The following is a 12,080-nucleotide window of genomic DNA, read 5'->3' as shown; positions in this document are numbered from 1 at the left end:
TTAGTTACTTCGTGAGGTATTGTTGGGCTGCTTTCCGGGGCAGAACCAATGTGCCAAGCTGACCGTACACATCGGCTGACTCGAATGGAGAGACGTTTATGACCCGAGAACAGCCAGGTGCGAGACGTATCCGCCATTGTTTAATTACGAACCTCGCGGCTTTCTCCAGTCGTAATTGCTCAGGCTATCTGTCCATCGGTAATATCCGGCCCTTGTTCCTCCTCGAGACTGCAAATTGAATGACAAACTTTATAACCTGCGTCTATCAAGACCATGATTTATAGTAATGGACATGGACCATTGTGTCCTTAAAGAAACTGTCTGTGTTGGTCCGTCATTGAAGGAGTTCTGTATTCATCCACTCAATCACGAATGCTCTCTGCGCAGTTGGTGACAAGAGTGGTTAGTCATCCATCCATGCACGAGCGCAATCCAATCATGAAATCATTCACTCACCAGCTCATGTAAAGACTTGCGAGACAAAAGTAAGCACTAACTCAACGTCTAGAACAAAATAAACAAATAAATCAACTTTAAAGAAAAAACTACAATGTCGAAAGAAACTGGATTGAAATAGTTAATAAGATTAATGTAACAATAGGGAAAATAATTCATGTATAAAAGCATATTCTGGAGTACCTCCCCTGTTTGTATCGCGTATAAAGCAGTACAAAATCTCGGCAATCTATGAGCATGATCTTTTATTAGCACAAACCAGGCCTCCTGTGGACAAACATTTCCTTTCTAAGTGGAACCACAAACGCTGACTCTCAGAGGTTCGAAGTCACAATGCTATTATTTTTAGTTCATTCTTATTAACTTTCGTCCCCGACTGCGTGGAAATAATGTTTGAGCTCTCGTCAGTGTGTTCAAACTAAACTGGTTCATATGCGCTCCTTGTTTTCTCATTACGAGCTAGAACGTAAAGGCAGAGGGTGATCAAAATTACACCAGCGCGTGCTTTATTCAGCCAACTAGGGTTTTTACAGTCAACAAATATTAAAACTTTCTTTCAGAGGAGTTTTTCATAGAACTTTTTATACTGAGAATGTCTTCCAATAGTTTACCTTGATTTACGGCTGGGAAGGGACTGAGTGGAGCGTCGTGCGAAAACAGAAAACCAGATAGTGGGGTTCGAACCCGCCATCACAGCTCTACAGCCATTCCGCTCGGCATACTGACTTCAAATGCTCCAGAAAAATCCTTTCATTCGTATCACGCTCTTTCTTGTTATCAATAACGCAGAGTACTGCAAGTAGAGGATGTTTCCAACTTCGAATGGATCTTTATGCCGTAAAAAACAAGTCTTCATACTTGACTTGAAGGCTGACCACTGGCGTCCTTGAGTACCTTACTTGGCTTCCGACACAGCCAGAAACTTGCTCTTTAATGAGTCAAACAATGAAACTGCAGCTTAAAACAGTGTTTTCGAATGCACCTGGTCGTGAACCCTGCATCTGCTCAAGAGTAGTAAACATTGCTCACCTTCTAAAATAGAAATGCATGCATAATATCAACTAATGACAATAAAGTGGGCTCTCAAAACGAAAGTATTTCCTCCCTAAACATATTAGCGCCACCATAACATAAATACATCATATTTCTGATCCAGGGAAGCTTCCTCACTTTATACAAGAAAAATTGAAATGATTTTTAAAATGACTTAACAAATACAAGTTCTCTTACCTTGTTAACTTCAGTGTAATGAATTCCTAAGGTCTTTACAAAGTCGCCTGATTTTTTCGATGCAATTTGTACAAGGATGAGAAATTATTATTCTACCCTCAGTACGTAAAGGTTTCTGATACATTTCAGGGAACTGACATTTGGAACATAGAATTGCATTAGAAATATCCCTCAGTGTGTCCCTAACTTACCATGGTAACAACACAGTCGTATAGCCTCAAGAAGTGACTGTGTGTCCCTAACTTACCGTGGTAACAACACAGTCGTATAGCCTCAACAAGTGACTGTGTGTCCCTAACTTACCGTGGTAACAACACAGTCGTATAGCCTACTGTGCATCCCTAACTTACCGTGGTAACAACACAGTCGTATAGCCTCAACAAGTGACTGTGTGTCCCTAACTTACCGTGGTAACAACACAGTCGTATAGCCTCAAGAAGGGACTGTGTGTCCCTAACTTACCGTGGGAACAACACAGTCGTATAGCCTTAACAAGTGACTGTCCTCCTTGATTCCTTTAAGCCAGTTAGTTTGCGTCTTTCCGCTCTCTATGTACTCCAGAATTCTCTTGGCTGTTCTCTCTGTTGGCATTATTTTAATGTGTCCATACAAGCAAAGTATTCTCTTTTTAAATTATGATGTGATTTTCTCGGTCCTTTTGTATAGTTCCTCATTTGGTCGCAGTCTAAATTCTTGACCCACTTTCCTAGTATCTTCCTCAAGATTTTTCTCTCTTTTTTCTCCATGTTCTCTAGTAATCGTGTCCTATTCAGTGGAATGCATTCGATTGCATACAAACTTTCTGGCTTTATCACAGTGTTGTAATGTCTGACTTTCGCGGTGATTGAGATTAATTTTTTGTTATAGACATTTGATATAAATGGTATGCTGTTTCCATCTTCCTTGCCCTGTTCTGTACCGCCATTCCTGGTACTCCTGTCTCCTAGCACTCTTGTAACTGTCCCATACTTAGTGACAATAGTCTTTGTCGGGTCATTTTACTCTGAATCATTAGTTCTGTTTTTTAAACGATATCTGAAGCCTGTCTTTACAGCAATCTCTTGAAGCATTTGAATCTGTAGCTTAGCAGTTTCTGCGTCTTCTGCCAGAATTGCCATATCATCTGCGAACGCTAGATAGTCAATTTTGATTCCAGATCTCCCCAGTATTATTCCATTTTCACCCCTAATTCTGTCAATCTCTTCCTCGACTCTCTGACCACTTTTTCAAGTATAACAGTGAACAGGAGTCTCCTTGTCGGACACCTGTTTCAATTTTAAACAATTTTTAACAACGTACCCATAAACCTTACTTGTGATGTGTCAGTGATGATTTCCTTCATTCAATTTTTAGTTGTTTTTTTCATCTACCCCAAATTCCTCCAAAGTGCTTATCAGGGTTGTTCTGTCGACCGAATCATACGCTTTCTTGAAGTCAACAAATACAATCAGCCGGGCTGAGTGGCTCAGACGGTCTGACTCCAACTTGGCAGGTTCAATCGTGGCTCAGCCCGGTGTTATTTGAAGGTGCTCAAATACGTCAGCCTCGTGTCGGTAGAGTTACTGGCACGTAAAAGAACTCCTGAGGAACTAAATTCCAACACCTCGGCGTCTCTGTAAACTGTAAAAGTAGTCAATGGGACGTAAAGCAAATAACATTATTATTATTATTATTATTATTATCTGCGTATGGATCCAATGGATCACACTAAGCTCTAACGATTCTATTTTCTGAGTTGCCAAACAGCTCTCATCCTTTCTCCGTGGATCCTTTTTCGTTCCTCTGTCCACTTTGCTCCAGTCGTCTTTTTCACTTCGTTCTCTGGTTGCACTTTCCATCCATTAATTTTTTCCTATAGAGGTTTCTGTCCACGGTGTCACCTGAGTTCCAGATCCTTCTTCACTTCCATGGAATATTTTTTAGATGTTCTATGTAGGTGAGAATCTTGTGCCAGTCTCAGTCTGCGGACGTGTCCATAAAATTTCAGACCTCTTTTGCGGATGTCTGCTGCAATGTTGGAAAGCTCTTCTGTCACTTTGCGTGACCTCAGTCTATAACCATCTTCTCTTTTTCGGGGGCCAATAATTTTCCTCAGGATTATTATTATTATTATTATTATTATTATTATTATTATTATTATTATTATTATTATTATTACAGTATAATAATATTTCAACACTGACGTCGATATCTGGAAATTCGAATTACATCTCTTTAACGAGGACAATTTATTTTCACACGGACTGCCGCTATCTTAACTGCTCCATATATACAAAGCTCGACGATGCGCCCACCTGGCCTCTGCTCTGCGAGGGCCGCACATAATAGACCAAACAGTTCGTTGTACGATTCCATTAACTTGGAGTTGGCCGCGTCTGCTAATGGCCTTTATTTACTACTTTGATTTGATTATGTTCATCCGAGACACTGCTGACTGCATAGCATGTAAACATTGTGTCCGTGTTCAGCTTCAGATATTCTTTACGTTTTATGTGCAATGCGTTTGACCGAACCAGAATTGTGGAGTATCACAGTCCAAAGTGCAATGTCAAAAACGCGGAAACTGTACGGTAACCCCGGTGATGTGACAGCGCAGAGTGGAGCAACTTACTCTGCTCAGCAACCGGGGTCCGTGTGTCCCCAGAAGTCGGCAGTTAACATCATTTGGACGGTTCCCGTAGAGAATCGCCATCGTGTCGAGAGGAAGGCTGGAGGTTGTATAATGTCAAGTTTGCAGATGAAACACGGGTATCACTTAGGCTAAATGCACGACGACATGTGGCGTGGAGACGTAAAGGACGCGGTGGTGTACTGTTTTGGCCTGGGATTATGCACGGCCATCAATTCGAGAGAAGTTAACTGCAGAGCGGTATACCGAAATGTAGAACCCTTTAGGGGTGAATTTAGTTTCGTCGACGACAATGCTCGCCCTCATCGAAGAACTTATGAGAGAATTGGCCAGGTAATTCACTGGACATGAACTGCATTGAGCTCGCATGGGGCAGCTTGAGCGTCCACAACCTCCACAGACACTGGCACACCTCACCGGAGTCCTCAAGATGAGGTCAGTGTACTGATCGCAAGCATGGCAGAGCGTGTCAGAGATCTGAACGATGCCAGAGGAAGTCAGAGACTGTACTGAGGCAGAGTGAAGAAGGGACAACTTCAAATTGTAACCGTCTCGCTTATTACTGTTCATTTGCGTTAGATAGTGGAAGAAAAACACTTGAGTTTGTAAAAGTTTACATTTCCACCTTGTTCCAATACCTCGAGCTGTTACAGGCCACTCAAGGCGCTGTGTCGGAGCCTTGTGGTCTCACACCATAGTAAGCCGATTCGAGTCCCGTTGGTCTCACCATCAGAATGTTGGTAGGAAAAGTGCTGATATACAAGCCTGACTTCTCCCCACTGCTCATATGACGGTGATGCAGATTCGTCCGGCGGTTGCTCATACGCTCCTGGACCACTGCAGACATGACTTATTACGTCAGGATGAGCATCTGGTCATAACAACTCACTACGGTCCGGTTGTGTGTGGCCGGAGATCAATTTACAACCTAGAAGTGAAAATGAACTGAGATTACGACTTGTACAAAACTTGTGTGGTTCAAATGTAAACGGAGTTCAGAAAAGTGGACGTTGCAACACCGCACAACAAATGAAACACGAAATAGGTTTGCCCTTTAAATGATACACGTTGAATTAAGCTGGCCTTGACTGTCGTCAAATGAACGTCGTATGCAGCATTTCTCAGCGAACACAGGTGAAGGAAAACACGGATCCCCACGGTATTAGGTTAGCGATGTTCACGACCTTGGTGCTGTTCTCTTTCATGCTTCGAAGAATCGATTAGTGTTAAGAATTGCCCAGTTGCTCGTTCGGTCTTGTGTGCTTTAATGTCACGTCAAGAGCTCGCCGCATGTCCGTTTTCCCTTTACGGTACCTACGGCGATATTAAAGAGGTTTTAAATCATAAAATTTGGTCATAGTGCCTTTATGGGCATAGCAGAGCGAATACGTAGATGTCAGGAAAAGGCGAAGCAACTCGGCATGTCAGTTGCTAGCTCATGTTTCATACGGAGCGGGAATCGAAGAGGGCAGTCCCCAGCAGGTTTGAATACATTACATTTTCTCGAGAAGTACTTGGATCGATTTTCGGACTAATCACAGTGCTGAACTTGTGATGTTTGTGGATTTAAGACTAGGTGTAGAAAACAGTGTTTATAGCATTATCTCAGAGGATATTCTATATTGAACGGTCCATACGTTATTTGAGGTGGACAACTTAGTTGAATAACCCTCAATATCCTACTAATCAGACATGTGTAAAACATGACCGTAAACAATTCATAGAGGTTATGTTGTAGAATTATGTTTCATAATACAGCTTATGTACGCACAACAACTACAGCTAACAATGTTAGTCTTTTCTTATGATTTATCGTACAAACACAGGTAATATTTTGTTCACAATCAGCTGTTCTGCTATCTCGAATATAAAACAACTCCTTGAACTGAGGTTGAAGAGTTTAATCCGCGGAAGTTCACCACTCCAAGTTAATCCTAGTTCAGTGCAAATTGATCTCAGATTAACGTTTATACAACAAAAAATCCGAGTTTAGTGTGAACTGAGATCAATTTCGTCTCTGATCTAAGATCAAGTGATTTATGCAACCGGCATTACGAAGATTTAACTCGCTTGATACCAGACCTTGTAGAGAAAGGGGAAAGGGTTGGACATACATACACTGACTGACAGTGACAATGCAACACCAAGGAGGAGTGCTTCGAAAGGGATGAAAGTTGGGGAAAAAACAGAGACGGCACGGAAGAATAATTGATGTTTATTTCAAACCGATATGCAGGTTACACAATGCGCACGGCATCGACTCAGTAGGATGTAGGACCACCGCGAGCGGCGATGCACGCAGAAACACGTCGAGGAACAGAGTCAATAAGAGTGCTGATGGTGTCCTGAGGGATGGTCCATTCTCTGTCAACCATTTGCCACAGTTGGTCGTCCGTACGAGGCTGGGGCAGAGTTTGCAAACGGCGTCCAATGAGATCCCACACGTGTTCGATTGGTGAGAGATCCGGAGAGTACGCTGGCCACGGAAGCATCTGTACACCTCGTAGAGCCTGTTGGGAGATGCGAGCAGTGTGTGGGCGGGCATTATCCTGCTGAAACAGAGCATTGGGCAGCCCCTGAAGGTACGGGAGTGCCACCGGCCGCAGCACATGCTGCACGTAGCGGTGGGCATTTAACGTGCCTTGAATACGCATTAGAGGTGACGTGGAATCATACGCAATAGCGCCCCAAACCATGATGCCGCGTTGTCTAGCGGTAGGGCGCTCCACAGTTACTGCCGGATTTGACCTTTCTCCACGCCGACGCCACACTCGTCTGCGGTGACTATCACTGACAGAACAGAAGCGTGACTCATCGGAGAACACGACGTTCCGCCATTCCCTCATCCAAGTCGCTCTAGCCCGGCACCATGCCAGGCGTGCACGTCTATGCTGTGGAGTCAATGGTAGTCTTCTGAGAAGAGCGGACGCCGGGAGTGCAGGCCTCCTTCAACCAATCGACGGGAAATTGTTCTGGTCGATATTGGAACAGTCAGGGTGTCTTGCACATGCTGAAGAATGGCGGTTGACGTGGCGTGCGGGGCTGCCACCGCTTGGCGGCGGATGCGCCGATCCTCGCGTGCTGACGTCACTCGGGCTGCGCCTGGACCCTTCGCACGTGCCACATGTCCCTGCGCCAACCATCTTCGCCACAGGCGCTGCACCGTGGACACATCCCTATGGGCATCGGCTGCGATTTGACGAAGCGACCAACCTGCCCTTCTCAGCCCGATCACCATACCCCTCGTAAAGTCGTCTGTCTGCTGGAAATGCCTCCGTTGACGGCGGCTTGGCATTCTTAGCTATACACGTGTCCTGTGGCACACGACAACACGTTCTACAATGACTGTCGGCTGAGAAATCACGGTACGAAGTGGGCCATTCGCCAACGCCGTGTCCCATTTATCGTTCGCTACGTGCGCAGCACAGCGGCGCATTTCACATCATGAGCATACCTCAGTGACGTCAGTCTACCCTGCAATTGGCATAACGTTCTGACCACTCCTTCTTGGTGTTGCATTTGCTCTGTCAGTCAGTGTACATACATACATACATACATACATACATACATACATATATACATACATACATACATACATACATACATACATACATACATACATACATACATACATACATACATACATACATACATACATACATACATATATTGTCGGAATGAAGAATGGTGGAGCCTCACTGGTACAGTGTCCGGCTCCATGGCTAAATGGTTAGCGTCCTGGCCTTTGGCCACAGGGGTCTCGGGTTCGATTCCCGGTAGGGTCTGGAATTTTAACCATCATTGGTTAATTTCGCTGGCACGACGCGCAGGTCGCCTACGGGAGCACCTCGCGAGGCCACTCCCGGCACTAAAAGCCATATGCCATTTCATTACTGGTACAGTGTTGGCCACCATGTTGTTGCTCATAAGACACACTATCCTCTCGAATGTGTTTTGTAACCCATTTGTTGTCCAATTTCTTTTCGCGCAATGTCAGCTGCTGAGTGTCAGATCGCCACCCGCTGCAAGGTACCCAGGGACCAGGCGAAGTGTGCGATTTGTCTCAGCTGCCCCTTCTTCAGGCACGTTGTTACCCGCCGTCAAGCAACCCCTGTCTCTACTAACCATCAAAGTCACCCACCCTCAATAGCAACAAACCAAGTCACACAACCTCATCCTACCACTGAACTGACACACCCATGGTATTCCCAGACCCCTCCGTCCCCTTCTCTTAAAATACCTAAACAAACGCCTCGCGTCCCCCGTAGCCCTCATAAACGGGCCAGTACACAGTCCCACGCCCTGAAAACCCCGTCACTCTCTTTGGTAGAAAATTCGCACCTCCTACCCTTCCAAATCACCGGAAGCTTAGGACACAACTTGGCCAGAACTTGGATCAACGAAACAAGCAATCTTGCACCCCAACGTCGTGGGACATAGAGGGTCACCGCCAGCAGCAGTTTACATGCAAGTGCAACTAATGCACTCGATGAGGGAGACAGCAATCAAAGAAAATGTGCTGCAAGCCAAAGGAGAGCTGAATTCAGTTTTTAAAAGTAGCAAAGATCATAGAATCACAGATCCAAGAGTGCAAATTGGGACAACTACTCATTTGAAAGAAGGGTTATTAGTTATTAGGGTTTCAAAACAATTATCAAGGGAGACCCTTCGATACATTTCCGACGTCTTTAAAATCGTTTCTTAAAGAGTTGTGTTAGCATTTGATAGGGATTCTGCCACGCAGGCACAGCGCTGGTTGGTGTGGATGAACCGCAGATAGGACGCAGTTCAAACTAGGCCTCAACACTGGCTATAATGAGCTCGCTGATGGGCAAAGTGTCCCCAGGAATTCAGCTGTGACTAAACAGACGTTTCAGTTTCTTCTTTGGTGTTCTAGTGGAGAAAAGTAGGGGGCCTGTACTCGACTGACAAACCGTTTGGTTTGAGACATCTTCAAACTCGTGATAACAGGCATTTGTTTGCTACGTGCTGTATGGAAGTGGTGGTGGTGATGATTACTGTTTTAAGAGGAAGTACAACTAGGCAAACACCAATCAGAGAGAAAAATGAAGGGATTCGAAAAATGAAGGTATGGTCCAAAGGAAGACAAGGGCCACGTAGGGCGTGAAAATGAAAGACTCCCTAGCCCTCGGAACTTAATAGCGTCGGGGTCGGAAGAGAACAAGAGTTGACGAAGAAAGGTCGGATAGGACAGATCAAAGTGAGAAGTCTGACACTAGAGGAAGCAATGCCAGGACTCAGCTAAGAGCCTCATGGTCACCAACCCACCCTTGCAAGTTAAGACCCCCTGGGGCCCCTTTTAGTCATCTCTTAGGACTGCAGGGGATCTGTGGGTGTTATTCTACCGCCCCACCAACAGACAGAAATATACCTTCAATCCCCATAGTCTATTGAATGACATGTTCTTTTCTTCCCTTACCTTCTTTGTCGTGTAACGCCTTTATCAGAGATCTTGTTAAGTTTTCATCATATGAATCTGCCTAAATTTCAGTCCACGAGTCAGTCAGCACACTTGAGTACTACTCTTCCTGGATGAAAACTTGTCAGATCACTTACGACATTTTTCTGCCTATGGAAGACACCTGGTTGGATCAGAGACTTCCGGCCTAATTCCTTTCATGGACCATTTTTTCCGAGGAGTGAATTTTCTTCAGCAGTGGCTTTTTTCTTCGAGCATCGAAAAGAAAACCTGAAATTGCTTTCCTTATGAGCACTATTCTCAACGTGTCTGTGTGGATATTCGCTCCCAGCATCCACCGACATTCCACTTTGATACATTTCCAGTATATTTTATTGCAAGTACTGTTTCGTGGAATGTCCACACGTGCTTGCCAAAAACATAAGAACAACTTCTGCACAAGGATTCTGGAAGAAAGTGCTCAGGATTGCTTAGAAAAACTTATTTGAAAGGTTCGAAAAGTATGAGCACTCCTTGTGTAGGTCAAGCCTAGACATCTCGTCCTACCAACCGAACAACGTTTTATACTCCACATCAACAAGCCCCAGTGCATGGCTGCCAACTCCCCTATAATATAACTAAATTTACAAATACGGGACTATTTCGCTTACTTAAAATCCGGGACAAGATAACATTGCAGGCTGACTGATTGTTAACTGAACGTGTTAGTGCTGTCACCAGGGTAATGAGCCATATTCCTTAATGTCTGGGCAACTCCGCCCATCAGGTTAGGTATTATTTCGTATCATTTAGTGTGCTCACAAAATCAAATTTAACAGTATTCTAGTAAATATGAAAACCAAATTTATAAGTAACAGGATCACGGCACATGGCAGTCAGAAAATTTACACGCACCAAGAATGAACACGGTTAAATACGGAGCATTTCACTCGTTTAAACTAGAACTGTCCGTATATCTGTGTTCCGGCTGTTAACTGTCTGTGTGGTGCAAGCGTTCGGTTTCATCAAATTGTGTTGTCTTGCACGGACATGACCCCGAACTAATAATACTCCAGATGGTCATAAAAAGCTCGAGAAACTAAAATAAGTTGGTGGCGGACCGCAGAATAAGCCTTGACCGTCGTGAGCTCGTGTTACCAGGCGTCTCTGGTGTTTACAAGGCGGCGCATTTTACGAGCTCGTGTCTAAACGTTTACTTCCAGTTTATGAAGTCCGCACTAACAAATACATATTGGAACAGCGCACAGAACCACATATCAAAGAAGCATCAGCCCGCAGTCCCACGGCCAGCAAGAGTGAAACTCTTATTATCAACGGGAAATACACAAACATAGTGGAAATGGTCTCATTTCTGAAGAAAAGTGAACTGTGCAGCGCGTGCGACACCACTACTGTTCTATAGTTGGGTACCACATTCTCCGCACACATCTCCTGTGGGTGTAGGGAATGAAAACAGTTCGTAGTAATAGCAGCCAGATAACGGTCGAGCTTTTATATCTATAGTTAAATAACGTAGATGGTATCTTTCCTCCAGCCGTTGCTAAGGGTAATGTTTCGCCCCTTCTCTATGCTTCATCTTCGAGTGTGTGTCGCTGTGGCTCACGGATAACCGTGCGATGTTCCTTGCTTCCAGCTACTTTCGGCATTTTGTAAATTTATGTTCGCCTTTGTTCAGTAAATTTTCTTCTTGACAACTTATGTAGTGCTCGTGTATTATCGGGTGTAGCTTCAGAACTGCGGAATGTGCAAGTAGCTACACTGCTCTATACACCTGTTGGTTTATTACCGCTTATCTTAACTTGATTTCTTCACGTCCGGTTTCTAAAGATCTTTAACAATAATCTGTATTTATTTGGCCTCACATTATTTGTTTATTAACCTTTTTATTCAACTATTTAATAAACAATTAAAATGACACTGAAATATAATTTTGAAATTTGACTGTTTTTGCTCCAAACCAGAGACTTTTCAACTTGCCAATCCTCCGTTCTGTTACAATTGTTTATTTATTTTACTGGGACAGCAATTAATATGAAAAAGGAAGAGTTATATGCAAGTCATTATATAATTGTCTCAGTATTACTTATTTTTTTTCGCAGAGTGTTGATGAGGAAATATCTCCTGAACAAATGTTATGCCAATAAGGATACCCCCCCCCCCCCCCCCACGCTCTGGCTTGTTAGTTCTAAACGCCTCTTTCAAATTCAATATTTACATCATTCCACGTCATACGATGTCAACATCGGGGAGACATTTCGTAAAACTAGCACATACGCCCAAATAGCTGCCATCTGGTAACGTAAATGACGCGCAAGCAGCTTAAAT

The 12,080-nt window shown here is 44.0% G+C and overlaps 1 protein-coding gene across 1 annotated transcript in view; it reads right to left on the bottom strand.

Moving 5' to 3' along the window:
* LOC136881212 (uncharacterized) overlaps positions 1-12,080 on the bottom strand; it is a 566,280-nt gene that overhangs the window by 208,867 nt on the left and 345,333 nt on the right. The window lies entirely within an intron of this gene.

This window comes from Anabrus simplex, chromosome 9, assembly GCF_040414725.1.
Source record: "Anabrus simplex isolate iqAnaSimp1 chromosome 9, ASM4041472v1, whole genome shotgun sequence".
NCBI lineage: Eukaryota > Metazoa > Arthropoda > Insecta > Orthoptera > Tettigoniidae > Anabrus > Anabrus simplex.
This window is presented reverse-complemented; position numbering and strand designations above follow the sequence as displayed.